The sequence below is a fragment of the Bubalus kerabau genome, chromosome 5 (assembly GCF_029407905.1).
Source record: "Bubalus kerabau isolate K-KA32 ecotype Philippines breed swamp buffalo chromosome 5, PCC_UOA_SB_1v2, whole genome shotgun sequence".
NCBI classification, from domain to species: Eukaryota; Metazoa; Chordata; class Mammalia; order Artiodactyla; family Bovidae; genus Bubalus; species Bubalus kerabau.
Window position 1 is genome coordinate 27769467 of NC_073628.1, and position 18768 is coordinate 27788234.

General features: G+C 42.2%; 1 pseudogene; it reads left to right on the plus strand.

Moving 5' to 3' along the window:
• Positions 1 to 15909, plus strand: part of LOC129654207 (ubiquitin-conjugating enzyme E2 variant 1-like) — a 50625-nt pseudogene extending 34716 nt beyond the window's left edge.
• Positions 15910 to 18768: the final 2859 nt, after the last annotated feature.

Here is an 18768-nt window from a genome sequence, read left to right on the forward strand (position 1 = left end):
TCCCTTAGGCATGTCTTTCATTTTCAAAACCAAAAGAGAGAGGACTCAGATAACAGAAGCTTTTTTCCTTTATTAAAAAAAAAAACAAAAAATGGGTCTCCTGCAACCTAACTAAATAAACCCATGTGAAGAGCAGGAAGAAGGCCAGAGCCTCTGGGAGCTGGCCTTCACCTGAAGAAGAAAGCGCAGAGATTCCTCCTGGGGACCGATGCCCCCGTTTTCTTCTCTTGTTTAGGAAAGGGGCTTGGCTGTCAGACTTTGATTCAGAACAGGAGTGCATTCAGAAGCATCCTCTGGCGAGGCTGGGAAGCTGCTCACATCCCCGGAAAATTCAGTGGGAGAAAAAGGTTATGGAAGCGAGTAGGAGTTTATTCAACAGTGTCTGAGGCCTTTCAGAACCATGAGTGAGTGTCTATAAAGAAGCAGTCAAGCATAGGCTGGGAATTATCTCTGTTGGGTGCCTACCTGTGACAGGCCCTCAAGAGCTGCTAAGAGGCTCATTCAGTGCCCGGGGTGGGGAGGGGGAGACAAACAATTCGGAGGAGTCTATCACTCTGGTGGTGTTATCTTTAGCACTGAATAAAACCGGAGTTCCCCCTTTCTGCCTCCTCCTCAGCACTATTTTTAGGAGCCAGTGGTACTTTTCAGCTCTCTTTCACTATTTTTCAACAGGTTCACAAGGGCACGAAGTGCAGTATATAAAAAGAGGATAATGACGGGAGTGCAGGAAAAGGCCCAATGAGCGGAGCAGCCAAGCTTGCCGGGGACTAGAATAGATGAAAGTCCAGAGAAGAGTCAAGAAGAAATGGCATTGTCTGCATGGAGAGACTCCCTATTTTACATACAGTACTTCTGAGATGCTAAAGTAGGCTTTCTGAAGTTCAAAGTTTAGAGGAAAAAGAGACAGCTTTGAACCACTCTGCGTGAGAAGTCGGGATAACGCAAGGCAGTCTTCTCAGCCCAACTGTTCATGGTTGTCTCATGTGTGCCTTTGCGACCTGGACGCTGATGCATGAGCTTTGCTTTCCGGGGCTGGTTCCATGGGTATGTGACCTGTGCAGTCACACAGGACCCAAGGTGTGGAAGGGCCCGCACCTCGTTTAATGCTCTGTCTTGAAATCCTTGAGAATTTTTGAACAGGGGTCGCCACATTCTTATTTTGCCTTAAGCAGCTGCTCTTGGATTACAGAAACAGAGAGCTGTCACATTTACACAGTCCCAGACACCAGGCCTTTGCTGTGTCAGAATTATATGGGGAATTAAAATATAGCATGTATTATATAAACCCTCGAGTTGTATAATCTATTTTTTTTTGTTTTTGCTTATGTTTTCATATCATGCATTGTTCCTGTTACAGGGAGAGAGTTGCTGCTGGGTTGGTTTTGTTTTGTTTTTTTTTAACCGCATGATATTTTAAAATTCCCCAAGGAGGCAATTTTTTCCAAACCTGTGTCTGTGTCTTCTGGTGAATTCTATACTCTGTATTCCACGTGGGACTCCTCATTTGAGATTCCCCTATGTGATTCCCCAGCCAGAGGCTCAGGGGGAGATAAGATCCTTATTGAAATCTAGAGGGAGTTGGATTCATCTCGTGAAGGTTTTTTTCTTGGTCTGCTGGGTATGGGGAGGAACAAAAGAAAAGTCAGCCTTTCTGTGGCACAGAGCAAAGATCATAATGCCTGTTATTTCTAAGCCCAGTTGCAGCCCCAAAGTTGGTGACGTCCAGAAGTAAGATGACCTTCACCAAGACAGAGGAGAAATGAAAGTTCGCACTGTGGGGAAGCGCCTGCCTGGATGGGGTTTGGAAGTATCTCACATTAAAATCAGAGCAGGGCCAAGGGCACACCCCTGATGATGCCCCGCTCCAAATAAGCATTGTTTATTACTGGCCTGTTACCTGACTCTGGATCTGAGGGTTGAAGACAGAGGTCATGCCAAACTATGCTATGTAAACTTTTCCGCCCTTTAAAAAGTGTTCTAACTGCAAAGGGGAATTACTGCTAACAACAATAATAATGACAACAAACAGGAAATACGCTGGGATAATGATCACAGATGTGGTTCCAAAGCTTGATGCCTGCGCTCCTGTGATCATGGGCAGTGTCCTAAGCTCACTGATCCTTGGTTGCTTTCTCTCAAAAGGATGGAGGAGACAGGACCATCCTAATTCTCAAGGTTCTTGGGAGCCTCAGACTTGGCTAAAGTGTGTCTTAAATCACCCGGAAGTGGATGACGTTGTCATAAATGCATGCTTAGTTGTTCAGTCATGTCCGGCTCTTTGCGACCCCACAGACTGTAGCCCGCCAGGCTTCTCTCTCCATGGGATTCTCCAGGCAAGAATACTGGAGTGGATTGCCAGTCTCTCCTCCAGGGGATCTTCCCAACCCAGGGATTGAACCTGGGTCTCCTACATTGCAAGCGGTACTTTCCCACCTGAGCCACCAGGGTTAAAGGCAATTTTCAGCATTCCAGACTGAATTATTTGGACACAGAGCCCCCTCCCATCTGCTCTCCCCCTCAAGCTTCTCAGTCTTAGCGTGCTCAGAGAACAATCTGGGCCCCACATCTGGAATATCCAGGATGCTGGCGGGAGTCAGAACCGCTGTCTCTAGCAAGGGTTCTGGAGACCCCACTCCCAAGCCCAGCCCGTCATGGTGTTTGTGGGGTGCTCACTCACCATGGGCCATCAGAGTGTTACCTCGCAGATGGAGCACCCAGTCTGTGGGAAAGAAGAGACCATGACTTATCGGAACATATGGTTTCTTAATTCAAGTTAAAATGTCTGAACCCTGTTGCATCTGGTGCCATTTTAGTTTGTTAAAAATGCCACACAAGGCTGTGACTAAAGGGGAAGAAATGGAGAAAAATACAGTTATTACACACTCAAGAGCCGGGTTTTGCGGCTCATTACCCAGTGGCCTCCGTGACTAATTAGGTTTTGTCACTGTTGCTGGGTCATTATGCCTTAATTTTTTTGCATAGTTATTCAGCCGTCACTTGAGGAAAAATGAAGTAGAGAAATACCCTTCTCTGTCCCTCCTGCTCTGAATCACTCAGGCTAAAAAAAAAAAAAAAAAATCTCTCCCGGCAGAGAGTACCCAAAACTGATGAAATGATCATTTTGCCACAAAGGGACAAAGAAGTGTTAGTGGATTAAAGAGGCGCTTCTTTATCTGATGGTAAAGACCTCATTGAGGAGCGGAGGGCACAATTCAGTGGAGAAGATCATTAACTTTGAAGTCAGTCATCCAAAGATAATGTTTGTCCCTTTGCTTCCTTTGTTGCCCAACTGGCCTTAGCAACCTCTATTTTTTAACTCATCCTTGAAAAACTGGGGGAAAATGCATGATAAAACAGAGGCCTTAGGTCTTCCACAGGCTGCAGGCCTGGGTTAATTTTTGCTGGCAGCAGAGGAAATTGAAGACACCATGGTATTAGCACAGTGGGGCTTGTGTTGGGTCTGGGAGAGTAAAAGGACCCATGGTGAGAGGGGAGACATTGGTGTCAATCACAGGGTGGGATGCCACAATGGCTCGTAATTGGCGTGGGTCCACCTTCTACGTCTGTCCTGCTGAGCCTGCAGCCCCCGGCCCACTCTTGAGCCCCATCGCTAACAAGTAAACAATTTATCAGGGTTAGGTCTCCTGCGGGTTGCTCATCACATGCTCCATTCAGCCCCGGTACCCCCCCAACCCCCGTGCCAGCCCCGCCACACACACAAAAATTTACGTACACCGTGCAATTTGGGGCAGACGCACCATGTAACAGCAAATTTACAACAGGCCTACCATGAAAATGGCTGTGTCAATATAGCTGCGAACTGGGGTAGCAGAGCAGCTGTGTCGGGCCAGGACTGGTGGCCCCCAGAGGATGTCAGGGGAGGGGGTCACAGGCATCGGATCCTATCAGAGCTCATTATGACCCCTGCATTTTTGACATGATAATTCACACAGATGCTCACTAGAATCAGTCAATGTCTTCTAAAGAACCTAGCCATTTTCATGTCACTCTCTGGATTTGTTTGTTTGCTTTTTGAGTGGGTTGGGGCTCTTTAGGATCCAGAGTGCAGGCCTTGGGGGCTATGATGAGAATTTTGACAGAGTTGGCTGTTGAATAGAAAAGAGAACACTAGTCTGTTCAGAACCCCCAGCCCCGTCTCTTTTACCAACCGTGTGACCTTGCTTTAAGTTACCAGTTTCATACCTGATTGGCGTGTTTTGTAGATTGCATGAACTTCTGGGCAGTTATGTATCTAATATCACAAATAACTGTATTAATAGATAAGAAACTTTTTCTGAGCATCTCCTACATGCCAGGCTTTATCTCATTTCTAGGAAAGAAATGTCATCAATCTTTTATAGAGCAGGTAAGTGAAGCTTCAAAAAGGAAAGAATAGTGAGTACCAGAAATGGAAGTTAGAACCAGCTCTGTCTGCCTAAAGTTGATTCTGTCTCCTTGCAGTTTTGCTAGGAACCAGTAGTCTTAGGGAATTTGAGATACACTATCTCATTTTCAGATTGATAAAACAGAATTCTGTCTCCCGGAAAACTGTTCTTTGGAGGACTGGAATGAGAAGGGAAATTCCTTTGAGATGCGCAGAGCTTGTCAATACGAGGACTTTTGTTTGTTTGTTTATCAATTTCTAACAGTCTGTCATTAACTTTTACTGGTTTTTAAATCCAATCCAAGATATTATCAATTATTAAACACACACAGTTTCATGTGCCACCAAGAAAGAAAAATTTCTGCCATTTATAATTTTGCGCTGTTAATCATAGGACTTCTGCCTATTTGGGAGATATTAAAATGTAGGAAAGTGCATACTTCAGAGTCAAATATATGTATTCACACACATATATATGTATACAATGAATTGAAAGTCGCTCAGTTGTGTCCAACTTTTTGCGACCTCATGGACTATATAGTCCGTGGGATTCTCTAGGCCAGAATACTGGAGTGGGTAGCCTTTCCCTTCTCCAGGAGATCTTCCCAACCCAGGGATCAAACTCAGGTCTCCCGCATTACAAGCAGATTCTTTACCAACTGAGCCACCAGGGAAGCCGATATATGTATATACACACGCACGTATACTTGGATTTCAGCATTATAGGGCTGGTAATTCCTTCCAAGTTCTTGGAAAAAGCAGTGACTTGATTTGCTTTCTCACCTCTTTCTCAGATGCTAAGAGTCAAGGCCAATCAGGACTTATGCAATAGCCACTGCATAAATAATAAAAGAGGAAATAAAATAAAATCGCCCATGTCTTAAGGTTCTGCTCCTGAAGGGAGGTAGAAATTGCACTTTGGAGAGGAATACTTTCTGTCCTGTCCATGTTTTATATTTTCACCTAGAGATGCAGCAGGTTGAGGCCAGAGGTCCCTTCTTGGTGTTTACAGTGGAAGTCTGGCTGATCTGGTTCCTTGGGATCTTTGTGTGGAGTGACCTGAGCCACTGTGCAAGAAGGGAGAGGGACTGTCTTCCCAGCCAGGAGTCTCAGCGCCATTGTTCTCTGTAGCAGCTGAGACAAAAGAGCAATTTTATGCTAATCAGTGTACATGAAATGAGCTTTTTTTTTTTTTTTTTACCAAATTTATTTGTTTCACTTGGAAACCCAATAAAGGAGCTGAGGGTCACAACCATTTCCCTCAGTGAGGCGCACAGCCCTGGGGCAGCCTTGGTCAGGAATGTGTGCAAGGCAGTGGAGAATTTGACAGAACCTGCCTGGCCTGGCCATCTCTGTAGTTCTTCAACCTGACACCCTGTGTATCTGGGGGTATTGCAGCCGGCTGTCTTTGTGGAAATGAAAATATACATTTACCCATTGGTGAAGAGAATTGTCTACATTAGAGGGAGAGGGGAATTGTCTGCAGTATCAAAAGGAAAGGAAGTAGAAAAGAACCTGCATGAACTAGACCTACACAAGAGAGCTATGTGGGTGAGGCTTCCAAAATAAGGCAAGTCCTTTGAAAAAGCAAAAGAGACTTACGACACATCATCTGCTGAGCACTCTCCATTCTTCACGATGTGTCTCCAACTTCCTTACATCTCCTACAAGTTTCCTGGGCTCCCATGCTCCTGCCAGCCTCTGAGCAGATGCTGAACTCACCAGTTTCGACCTTGCCCCATTGCATCTATTGCAGTGATTGACTTTTCATTTGTCTGTCTTATCTACTGCATCTCCAGCTGTCAAAATTTTATGCATTTGCTTCAGGTTCTGAATCAACTGACCCTTCCTCTTCCATGCAGCCATCCCTGATTTCTTACATCAGGAAGGAGGTGGTCTTTCCTTTTGGTCAACCCCAGTGACACTATCCTTGAGTTCCCAGGGTGTCATGTGTGAGAGTCGTTTTGTGTCATTTCGTAAATATAGCTTAGGACTGCCCAAGACTTACAGCAGGTTGCTATAGCCTTCAAGGGGCTGTGTCTGGGAGACACGCTCTCCACCAGGTAAGGACACTAAGATGGACACAGAATAGACAATTAGAAATATAGTTTCCAGAGAAATTTTTGTAACTTTCTTAGGATAAAAGAGAATATCTTTAATATTAAAAAAGCAAAACAAAAGGAGATAGGTAAGGTGGTCTGGAATTCCCATCTCTTTAAGAATTTTCCACAGTTTGTTGTGATCCACACAGTCAAAGGCTTTAGTGTAGTCAATGAAGCAGAAGTAGATGTTTTTCTAGAATTCTCTTGCCTTTTCTATGATCCAACAGATGGTGGCAATTTGATCTCTGGTTCCTCTGCCTTTTCTAAACCTAGCTTGAACATCTGGAAGTTCTCAGTTCACGTACTGTTAAAGCCTAGCTTGCAGAATTTTCAGCATTACTTTGCTAATGTGTGAAATGAGTGCAATTATGCAGCAGTTTGAACATTCCTTGGCATTGCCTTTCTTTGGATTTGGAGTGAAAGCTGACCTTTTCCAGTCCTGTGGCCACTGCTGAGTTTGGCATATAGAGTGCAGCACTTTAACAGCATCATCTTTTAGGATTTGAAATAGCTAAGCTGGAATTCCATCAGCTCCACTAACTTTGTTCACAGTGATGCTTCCTAAGGTCTACTTGACTTCACACTCCAGGATGTCTGGCTCTAGGTGAGTGATCACACCATCATGATTATCTGGCTCATTAAGATGTCTTTTGTATAGTTCTTCTGTATATTCTTGCCACCTCTTCTTAACATCTAATGCTTCTGTTAGGTCCATACCATTCCTGTCCTTTATTGTGCCCATCTTTGCATGAAATGTTCTCTTGCTATCGCTAATTTTCTTGAAGAGATCTCTAGTCTTTCCCATTCTATTATTTTCCTTTATTTGTTTGCACTGATCGCTTAGGAAGGCTTTCTTATCTCTCCTTGTTAGTCTTTGGAACTCTGCATTCAGTTGGACATATCTTTCCTTTTCTCTTTTGCCTCACTTCTCTTCTTTTATCAACTGTAAGTCCTCCTCAGACAACCATTTTTCCTTTTTTGCATTTCTTTTTTCTTGGGTATGGTTTTGATCACCGCCTCCTGTACAATGTTACGAAACTCCATCCATAGTTCTTCAGGCACTCCGTCTATGAGATCCAATCCCTAGAACATATTTGTGACTTCTACTATATCATCGTAAGGGATTTGATTTAGGTCATACCTGAATGGCCTAGTGATTTCCCCTACTTTTTTCAATTTAAGTCTGAATTTTGCAATAAGGAGTTCACGATCTGAGCCACAGTCAGCTCCCAGTCTTGTTTATGCTGACTGTATAGAGCTTCTCCATCTTCAGCCACAAAGAATATAATCAATCTGATTTCAGTATTGACCATATGATGATGTCCATGTGTAGAGTTGTCTGTTGTGTTGTTGGAAGAGGGTGTTTTCTATGACCAGTGTGTTCTCTTGGCAAAACTCTGTTAGCCTTTACTCTGCTTCATTTGTACTCCAAGGCCAAACTTGCCTGTTACTCCAGGTGTCTCTTGATTTCCTACTTTTGCATTCTAGTCCCTTATGATGAAAAGCACATCTTTTTTTGGTGTGAGTTCTAGAAGGTCATATAGATCTTCATAGAACCGTTCCACTTCAGCTTCTTCAGCATTAGTGGTTGGGGCATAGACTTTGATTACTGTGATACTGAATGATTTGCCTTGGAAACGAACAGAGATCATTCTTTCATTTTTGTGGTTGCACGTAAGTACTGCATTTTGGACTCTTTTGTTGACTATGAAGGTTACTTCACTTATTCTAAGGGATTCTTGCCCCTAGTAGTAGATATAATTATCATCTGAATTAAATTTGCCCATTCCTGTCCATTTTAGTTCACTGACTCCTAAGATGTCAATGTTCTCATGCCGTCTCATACTTGATGATGTCCAATTTACCTTGATTCATGGACCTAACATTCCAGGTTCCTGCAGTATTGTTCTCTACAGCATCAGACTTGACTGTCACCACCAGACACATCTGCAACTGAGCATCATCTCTGCTTCGGCCCAGCCACTTTATTCTTTCTGGAGCTATTAGTGATTTCCCTCCGCTCTTCCCCATAGCATATTGGACACCCCTTTATGGATCATAGCCTTGTCCTGGCAAAGGGACTTGTGAAGCTCAATGAAGCTTTGAACCATGCCATGCAGGGCTACCCAAGACTGATAGGTCATTGTGAAGAATTCTAACAAAAAGTAGTCCACTGGAGGAGGGAATGGCAAACCACTCCAGTATTCTTGCCATGAGAACCTCATGAACAGTATGAAAAGACAAAATGATATGACACTGTTAGATAAGTCCCCCCACTCCCAGGTCAGAAGAGAATATTGTAATGAACTCCAATAGTATAATAAAGAGTATGATGGATGAATATTATAATGAGTTAAGATGTTCCCCTACCTTCTTTATTTCTTGTAAACTGAAAGTTATATTTTGGAGTGTGAGCCTGGGCCAGCAGGACCAACACCTCGGAGCCCACTCAGACCTATCCAATCAGCAACTTCAGTTGAGGATCCCAGAAATCTGTGTTTTCAAAAGCCCACTTGGGGATTTGAATGCCTACTAGAGCCCCTGAACTAGAGGTTTACTCAGATGCAAGGTTGATTTTTCTTGCATGATGACTGTATAGGAGGTGCTGTGTTTGCCTCTCACGAGGGACACAGTGTCTGCTTGTCTCTAATATTCGCAACCATTAAGGATTATTGTCCACTTCAGTGTTTCTCATCCTTAGCACTGTTGACGTTTTGAGCCAAATAATCCTTTATTGCGGGGCACTGTCTTGGGCATTTTCAGATGTTTAGCAGCATCCCTGACGTCTCTTCACTAGACGCTATATGCATCTCTTCCCCAGTTGTGACAACCAAAACTGTCTTCAGACATTGCCAAATGTCTACTGAAGGTCAAAATCGCTCCATTTGAGAACCACCAATCTAGACTCATTATTTCCTTAGAAGTTGGAAAATGTTGATATTCTAAATACATCATTCAGTCTTCAGTTATTAGCTGGTGTCCTATCATAAAGCCAAACGTCCCCTCAGGAGCTGATGACCTACAGCGAGGTGTAGTTAGTCCTATAAGAAAGGCAGGATCAGTGCTTAATTCTTTCCTTTTCTGTATTAGTTTTTTTTTTTTTTTTTTTTGACATGTACACACTGCTGTATTTATTTACTGACTTTGGCTGTGCTGCGTCTTCACTGCCATGTCCAGACTTTCTCTAGTTGCGGAGAGTGGGAACTACTCCCTCCTGGTGCGTGTGCTTCTCAGCGCGGTGGGGTCTCTTGCTGCAGAGTCCAGGCTCTAGGGGCATGGGCTTCGGTCGTTGTGGCACACAGGCTTAGTTGCTCCACAGCATGTGGAGTCTTTCTGGAACAGGGATCGAACCTGTGCCCCCTGCATTGGCAGGTGAATTCTTATCCAGTGTGCCACCAGAGAAGTCCATATGTATTAGTTTTTAAATAATGAATTGGTTCGTCAGGTCTTCCAAAAATCACAAATGAAGTTTTGTTTGGAATCTTTTAATTATCACTTTTAATTATGAGCTTAATCTTATTTAATGTGTTCAACCCATTGATGCTCTTACTCTCATTGATATTCAGATTTTCCCAGCTTTGGCCAGTAGAAGACGCTTCTGCTGCTGCTGCTGCTAAGTCGCTTCAGTCGTGTCTGACTCTGTGCGACCCCATAGACGGCAGCCCACCAGGCTCCCCCGTCCCTGGGATTCTCCAGGCAAGAGCACTGGAGTGGGTTGCCATTTCCTCCAATGCATGAAAGTGAAAAGTTCAAGTTGGCCTAATTTAAGTGGCTGCAGGAAATGTAAGAATATATTTGAAAGTCAACGCAAGTGGTGTTGGCAAGTCTTAAGCAGTAGTAATATCAGGAAGACTGGCCCCAGGTGACACATTGTGACATAGTCTTTCATTTACTTAACTCACTCCTTCAGCCCATACATGGGCTTCCCTGTGGCTCAGCTGGTAAAGAATCTGCCTGCAATGCGGGAGACCTGGGTTTGATTGCTGGGTTGGGAAGATCCCCTGGAGGGGGCATGGCAACCCACTCCAGTATTCTTGCCTGGAGAATCCTCATGGGGGCTTCCCTGATAGCTCAGTTGGTAAAGAATCCGCCTGTAATGCAGGAAACCCTGGTTCAATTCCTGGACCAGGAAGATCTGCTGGAGAAGGGAGAAGGGATAGGCTACCTACTCCAGTATTCTTGGGCTTCCCTTGTGGCTCAGCTGGTAAAGAATCTGCCTGCAATGCAGGAGACCTGGGTTTGATTCCTGGGTTGGGAAGATCCCCTGGAAAAGGGAAAGGCTACCCACTCCAATATTCTGGCCTGGAGAATTCCTTGAACTTATAGTCCATGGGGTGGCAAAAAGTCTGACACAACCGAGTGACTTTCACTTTCAGCTGATACATATTGAAGCCCATCTCCCTGCCAAGCCCCAGGAATATAATGCTGAAGAAGAGAAGGTTTTCTTCTCTCAAGGGTAGAGTGAACATATAATTTCTTATGCAAACCAGGACACTTCTAAGAGGGAATCGGAGTGCAATAATAATTACACAATAATGACACTGTGTCAATAGGCATTAACCAGGACTGTCTTGGGCAAACTTATGGAGATTGTACTTTCCTGGCTAGAATCTGTATTTCAAGAGCAAGACCCAAACTCTGGGTTTGGAATGACTGTTGAGGAGGATCCTTACCCAGGCAGCCAAGTTGTGATCATATTACAAAGTCCCCAGGAAGAAGAAAAAGCCAAGTTGTCAAAACCTTGGCCACCCAAAGTCAACCCCAGACATGTGGGAAAGTTGATGGTGCTTAAACTCCAAACTTCAGACTAAGATTCCTTGAATCTTTTTGATTCGGAATTTGAAGATCAGAACTTAATCTATAGACTGGGGCTACGGTATGGCTGAAGGGGGATACTAAATGATCACAGGGGTGAGTCCAGGAATGCTTGATGGATTGTGTAGCTGTTTTCTAGCTCTCCTTGAAGACAAACTTCTCAGGGTCTTTGGATCCCCTTTCTCCTGAAAGTGCCTCAGTGGATTCTTTATTTTTTTAGATGCTCTTTTCTCCGATGGCATGTGCCTTTTATTTTATTTTTGGCTGCACCACACAACATGTGGGATCTTAATTCCCCAGCCAGGGATCAAACCTGTGTCCCCTGCATTGGAAGCTCAGAGTCCCAACCACTGGACTGCTAAGGAAGTCCCTCAGTGGATTCTTATATCTTGTTCATACAAAGATGGAGAGAGACCCTAAACTATTTTTGCCCATCCCTTTATATTGAATGCAAACCCATTTTCTATCATTTATTCTATTTAACAGGATACTAGTTTCACTAATAATATCACTTTTTGACAGCCCTGTATTCCAATTAGCAGCATGTGAGTTGTTGATCAGGAATGACCTGGCCTCCTCTGGGATGTATCTTTTCTGAGGTAGCACTAGCCAACTGCTCCTGGGCAGTATACCTTCTATTCGTGAGCTGACCACCCCTGGAGTTATACACTTTAAGCTATCTGACCCATCTTCTCTATCACAAGATTATATTGAAGTTTTTAAAGCACTGTGGACATTATAACCACCATACTGCTGACCACTGCAGTGAGCTCAAAAGGAAAAAAGTCCCAGAATCATAGAAACAGAGAGGCAAGACTGTTTCCCTAGTAATGTTACATGCTCACCTCTCATTTCACCCATCAGAACCTGATTTTCCTCATCTAAAATGAGAATAACTATGCTAGCCAAAGGTAGCGGAGAAGGCAATGGCACCCCACTCCAGTACTCTTGCCTGGAAAATCCCATGGACGGAGGAGCCTGGTAGGCTGCAGTCCATGGGGTCGCAAAGAGTTGGACACGACTGAAGGACTTCACTTTCACTTTTCACTTTCATGCATTGGAGAAGGAAATGGCAACCCACTCCAGTGTTCTTGCCTGGAGAATCCCAAGGACAGGGGAGCCTGGTGGGCTGCCGTCTCTGGGGCCGCACAGAGTCGGACATGACTGAAGTGACTTAGCAGCAGCAGCAGCAGCCAAAGGCGGCACAGTACAACATTGTGGTGAGTTCAAGTAAAATGTTAACTATCATCCTCTCATTATTTCTCTGTCCACTGACCAGACCCACATTCTTGAAATCACTTATTTAAGTTAATTTGAGTATTGAAACACTGTAATCCCTTAAAGTGAGAGAATAGGTTTAGTCTCCAGTTCAGACTCTGTATGATACCTGAATGTGGTGAAAAATGAAATTAAGCAGAATATTAGTTTTACCAAGACAGGACTTAATACCCATGTATTTCAAAACATCCTGAAGTGTGCCTGACTTCTTCTTTGTTTTTTGTTTTTTTTTTTAATTTTTTTTATTTCGTGTGAATGTGGACTAGGCCTAGTCTGAGTTTAGGTTTGGAAATTAAGCCCTACTAATGAACATTTGCCTAATCCCCCCTGCAGATCCAGGGTTGCAGTTCTCAAAAAAAAAAAAAAGAAAGAAAAACAGCTCATTATTAGGGCTTTGATATGGGATTCCAGACATCTAGAGTTTTCCCCCATATCAGAGTCTTTGACAGTACAAAGACAAAGCACTGGGGAGATTAATTTCCTGTTTCAATACCACATTTTATCCTTTGTTGTGTGAGAGGGAAGATTTTTGACTCTTTTTTTTTTTGTTCCCCCAAAATGGAAACCTTTCCCTCTTTGCAGGAACATACACAACCAAGATTGCCTCTTCCTGTATTGTTTGTCAGTTTTATTTTGGATGGTTTCCCTTTTATAATTTTGAAAAGATGGAGCAAGATTCGGTTGAAATCAGTATTTCCTTTTTTATATAGTTTGCTTCCTGTTCAGTGGCTCTATTTCCTCATCTGTCAAAAGAGACTAAATAATTCCCCACCTGATTGACAGTTGGAAGTTGTGATAATAAATTAAATATTTGAAGTAAACCAGCTTTGGAAAAGGAAGCCTGAAGTATAAATTAAACCACTATCTATAGAGTACATGTGAAGTATTCATTTATGATTTTGGGCATTTGTACCTATTCAGTTAATTCAATAAACATGGGTTGAATACCTTCTATCTGCCAGATACAAAACCGGATATAGTCTTTGCCCTTAGTGAACATCCAACATGCTGCTGTTCTCTTGCTTCCCCATTTTTTCAAGTCTCTTTTTTAATCCTCTCTAAATCTCATCAGTATCCCTCAAAAGTGATGCAAACCCAAATCGTGATGGCTGGACTCATGTGGCTGCCTGGAGGGGAGGGGAGCTGGGGGAGAATGGATGCATGTGTATGCATGGCTGAGTCACTCTGCTACACACCTGAAACCATCACAACATTGTTAATTGGCTATATTCCAATATAAAATAAAAGGTTTAAAGCATGTAAAAAATGTAAAAAAACCGACTGAAGTAGCAAAGCTTGTCTAATGTAGATGTCATTACTTACTGTGAGAGGGAAAAAGGTAGCAAACATCAGTGAGTCTAGATTTATTCCCCTATGAGAAAAGGTCTTTCTCAATAACTCAAAAAGTAAAACATTTAAGTTATTCCAATGCTTCAGATTTTTATGAAACAGGAGTGGTATAAATTCATAGACATTTTTTTCAATTGAATGTCTGCTAGCTCTCCAGTGATGGCAATGGCATTGCTTCATTTTCCTCTGTTTTCCACAAAGGCAGTGGGTAGCAGATGATAATAGATGTACAGTTCATGCCAAAATATCTGGGTGTTCTGCCTACATAATAGTAACAATGTGTATTTGGAACATTGTACATATTTGATTTCATATTAAGCAGTATAACTGATTTATTAATTCCATTTTTCATTTTTAATTCAGGCAAACAAAACAACACAATGCAACAACAAGAAAAAATTAAGGAAGGGAGATTTTGTGATTCAAAAAATTGTAAATGTGCCCTGAAGCAATTCTGCTCTAAGAATGCTGCTGCAAATATGACATTCATGATATCTTCATTCATCATCTGGCTATGAGAATTGCTAAGTTACCTCTGGGCCTCTGTACCCTATGTAATTGGGAATTACAGTCTCTCTAAAATCTTTCTATTATATATATAGTTCTGTTTCTGTTCAGTCATTGAGTGCAAATGAAGAACACCTCTTGTGGAATTGTTGTTTCTAAAAGAAACATCTGAAGTGACTATTAATACTTATCAGAGTCTAATGTGCAGTTAGTTAATTTCTTCTTCTGGTGTCAATGATTGTGTGTATGAGAGAGCATGAGATTGGTGTCAATGATTCCTTATCACCTAGTATCTGCAAGACCTAGAAAAAGGAATTCTCTAAGGTTCTCAGTCTCCCCATCTAAAAGTAGTATTAATAAATGGAACATAGAGAATTTGTGTAAGGATCAACTTGAGAAGATGTATGCTATGGTAATGTGTAAGGAGAAATCCAAGTATTAATTGCACTTTTCACCTTATTTCTAATGAATAACCATTCATTAAGCTCTCTGGTGCTAGTTGCCACATAATATCACCTCAGGTACATGGGGCAAATTGAATTTATTATCACAGAATTAAAACTTGTGTTCTCTTTTCCTGCTCCTTCTTACCTCGTCTCTGCCGAAGCCTCGACGGTCTGGTTTCCATAAGCTTGCCTGAAGCTGTTTCCTTGACTGAGAATTGTAGAACCTCTTGCAATCACATGCAAGGAACATCTGCTCAGAAAAGCCAGTCAATATTGTGGAAAAGTTCAAAGAATGCAGCCCGTTGGTAGTGTCAGCTTTACAACCAGGAGGTAATGGCATTAAAGGGAATGGTCGTAATACCCAACAATAGTGACCTCATTAACCAGTGATTTATCATGATGAAAAGACCTGTTTAACCTTTGGTCTCCACAGGCTTTTCCTTTTAACAAAAAAGTCTATTATTTCAAGTTGTCAGGAGATAATTTGTGAGTTGTTAAAAGACAGATTCAATTACTCTTAAGATAATTATATGAAAACTGTACTCACTGCAAGGGGCCCACACAAAAATTTTTGTTTTCCTCAGTCATTTTTCTGGGAACAGACAAAACACACAGGAGTTGGATGGCTTTTGCCACAAGAATCCACTGTGATTGTACCTTCTAATGGCCCCTGCTGTGGATGTCTGGTTACAAATTGGAACTTCTTTGAAACCAGTGTAAGGGAGACTTAAGTGAAATGGGCTCATTAAGACCACATGTCAAGGTCCTCTGTCAATTCTGCGCAGCATTTACAGAGGGACTGTTGCGTGGTCCACCCAGTTGAACCCCGTGGGAGGATACAGCAGTGAGTGAGGCTGGGCTCGGCCTTCTAAAAGCTCAGAGACTTGTGGCCGTCTCAGTTTGTATTTTTTAGAGTCCCTCTAATGCTTCATGAAATTATTATGTGCCTGTAGGTCTCCTGCTGGTTAGTTCTGGCAATGGCTTTCGCCCTAAGGAAACTGATCGGAACAACATCAATGAGCTCTGAAAAGAGAGAGGGAAAGGTGCATATTTGAATTTTGCAGGTTGCTCTTAGAATTATCAACTCTGTGCATTTTGTCGCTGTGGTCCAAACTGAGGAAAGAGAAAAACTGTTAACATCTGTGCCACTCCAGATCTCGGCCTCTTTAGAGCAGAAGCTGTCAGTTGTGACAAATTGAGCCCGATTGTAGGAGGCTTTTGTGAGGTAGACAAATGTCCATCAGGATCTCAAATGACCACCAAACTCAGTTCACTTGTGCCTTCTCTCTAATTTACACCCCAGGACCCTGAGGTGAGGGACCCCGCTATCTGGTCGCCTGACCACAGTAAATAATATCAACTGGAGAACTTTTAACTGAAGATGTTTTAGTAAAAGACCAACTTGCAGAATGGGATGGCAGACAGACATTTCCAGTGTCCGCTCACATTGTTTTATTACCGAGGTGTAAAGAGATACTGGAAACATGATCACCCTTGATGAGATTATATTCAGAGGTAAACCTGAACTCCAGATTTTGGTTATAGGTTAAAATTTTTGATGCTGTCTTTAAGAAAACATGTTGCTTATTATCCATGTTGTTCAAATATCTTGTATATTGTTTTGTTTGTTCTTAAAGAATAATTTCAAATTTTTATAGTAGTATTTTCTTGGGGAATGCTATTACTGACTGCCTGGATTTCGTTGCTTGCAAATTTTTAAATTTTTTGTTTAAAAAGTTATCTTCTTCAGAAACCTAGTCAGTTATTTCTGATTTTTTAGAGAAAGAATAAGTAATATCTGCTGCTGCTGCTAAGTCGCTTCAGTCGTGTCCGACTCTGTGCGGCCCCATAGACGGCAGCCCACCAGGCTCCCCCATCCCTGGGATTCTCCAGGCAAGAACACTGGAGTGGGTTGCCATTTCCTTCTCCAAGTAATATCTAATTTTACCTTAATAAGTATTTCTACCTGATTACATCAATAGATGGATTTCACTAAAAGAAATAAATCTAGGCACTTGAAACACCTCAAAATCTGATTATTATACAACTAGTAGTGAATGGAGAGGAAGGAATTAATAGAATCCATTCTTAAACTGCCATTATTAATTTAATGTTTATTTTGAGTGCTGTATACCTGCTAACTTCCACAGAAGTTTTGAGGCAGATTAAAGTTGTAAGACAGGTTAAAAGAGAAGTGAAAAAATCACATAGAGGAACAGTTGAGTAACAGAGATCTAGAGACATGTTATTTAGCTTAAGCCAAAATAAAATAGGATATATTACAGAATGTCTATTTTATAGTAAATGGAGGTACATGGCTCATTAGGAAAGTCAAATCTTTTCCAAATAGTGGGGGCAAATTCTAGAAAGAACTTCTTTATAAATGGTTGGGTTTTAAACTGTTAGCTTCAAAATGAGAGCCATTTAGATCATTATCTCTTAAGGTTCTGGCCTTCACATTTCAGCAGAAGAAAAGAATGGAATTTAGGATTTCTATATAAACCTTGTGTTCCACTACTTGAAAATAGCAATAAACCAGAGGGGCTATATCTAGTATCTCAACAGAAAAATCTATAAACAAGCAAGTACAGAAAATTTTTGAGCAAAAAATCCAAGACACTGGGAGAAAACAAGGATGTATCAATCAGTTCAGTCAGTTTAGTCGCTCAGTCGTGTCCGACTCTTTGTGATCGCATGAACCGCAGCACACCAGGCCTCCCTGTCCATCACCAACTCCCAGAGTCCACCCAAACCCATGTCCATTGAGTCGGTGATGCCATGCAACCATCTCATCCTCTGTCGTCCCCTTCTCCTGCCTTCAATCTTTCCCAGCATCAGGGTCTTTTCAAATGAGTCAGTTCTTCGCATCAGGTGGCCAAAGTATTGGAGTTTCAGCTTCAACATCAGTCCTTCCAATGAACACCCAGGACTGATCTCTTTTAGGATGGACTGGTTGGATCTCCTTGCAGTCCAAGGGACTCTCAAGAGTCTTCTCCAACACCACAGTTCAAAAGCATCAATTCTTCAGTGCTCAGCTTTGTTTATAGTCCAACTCTCACATCCATACATGACCACTGGAAAAACCATAGCCTTGACTAGACGGACCTTTGTTGGCAAAATAATGTCTCTGCTTTTGAATATGCTGTCTAGGTTGGTCATAACTTTCCTTCCAAGGAGTAAGCATCTTTTAATTTCATGGCTGCAGTCACCATCTGCAGTGATTTTGGAGCCCCCAAAAATAAAGTCAGCCACTGTTTCCACTGTTTCCCCATCTATTTGCCATGAAGTGATGGGACTGGATGCCATGATCTTCGTTTTCTCAATGTTGAGCTTTAAGCCAATTTTTTCACTCTCCTCTTTCACTTTCATCAAGAGGTTTTTTAGTTCCTCTTCACTTTCTGCCATAAGGGTGGTGTCATCTGCATATCTGAGGTTATTGATATTTCTCCCGGCAATCTTGATTCCAGCTTGTGCTTCCTCCAGCCCAGCATTTCTCATGATGTATTCTGCATATAAGTTAAATAAACAGGGTGACAATATACAGCCTTGACATACTTCTTTTCCTATTTGGAACCAGTCTGTTGTTCCATGTCCAGTTCTAACTGTTGCTTCTTGACCTGCATACAGGTCCTCTTTCTCAAGAGGCAGGTCAGGTGGTCAATGTCAAACTAATTATTCCCTTTGGGAAGGGAGGTTCTATCCTTCTTGGATAACAGTTTCAAGTGGGCTGCTGCTGCTGCTAAGTCTCTTAGGAGTAAAAACTCTGAGGAATTTGGTGTTTGGGTAAGAATTAATTCTTAGCTTACTGAAATTTAAGGGACGAGCTATTTATTTTGATTATTGTAATCATATATTTTTTCTAACATTTCTGGCACTACTTTGTTAC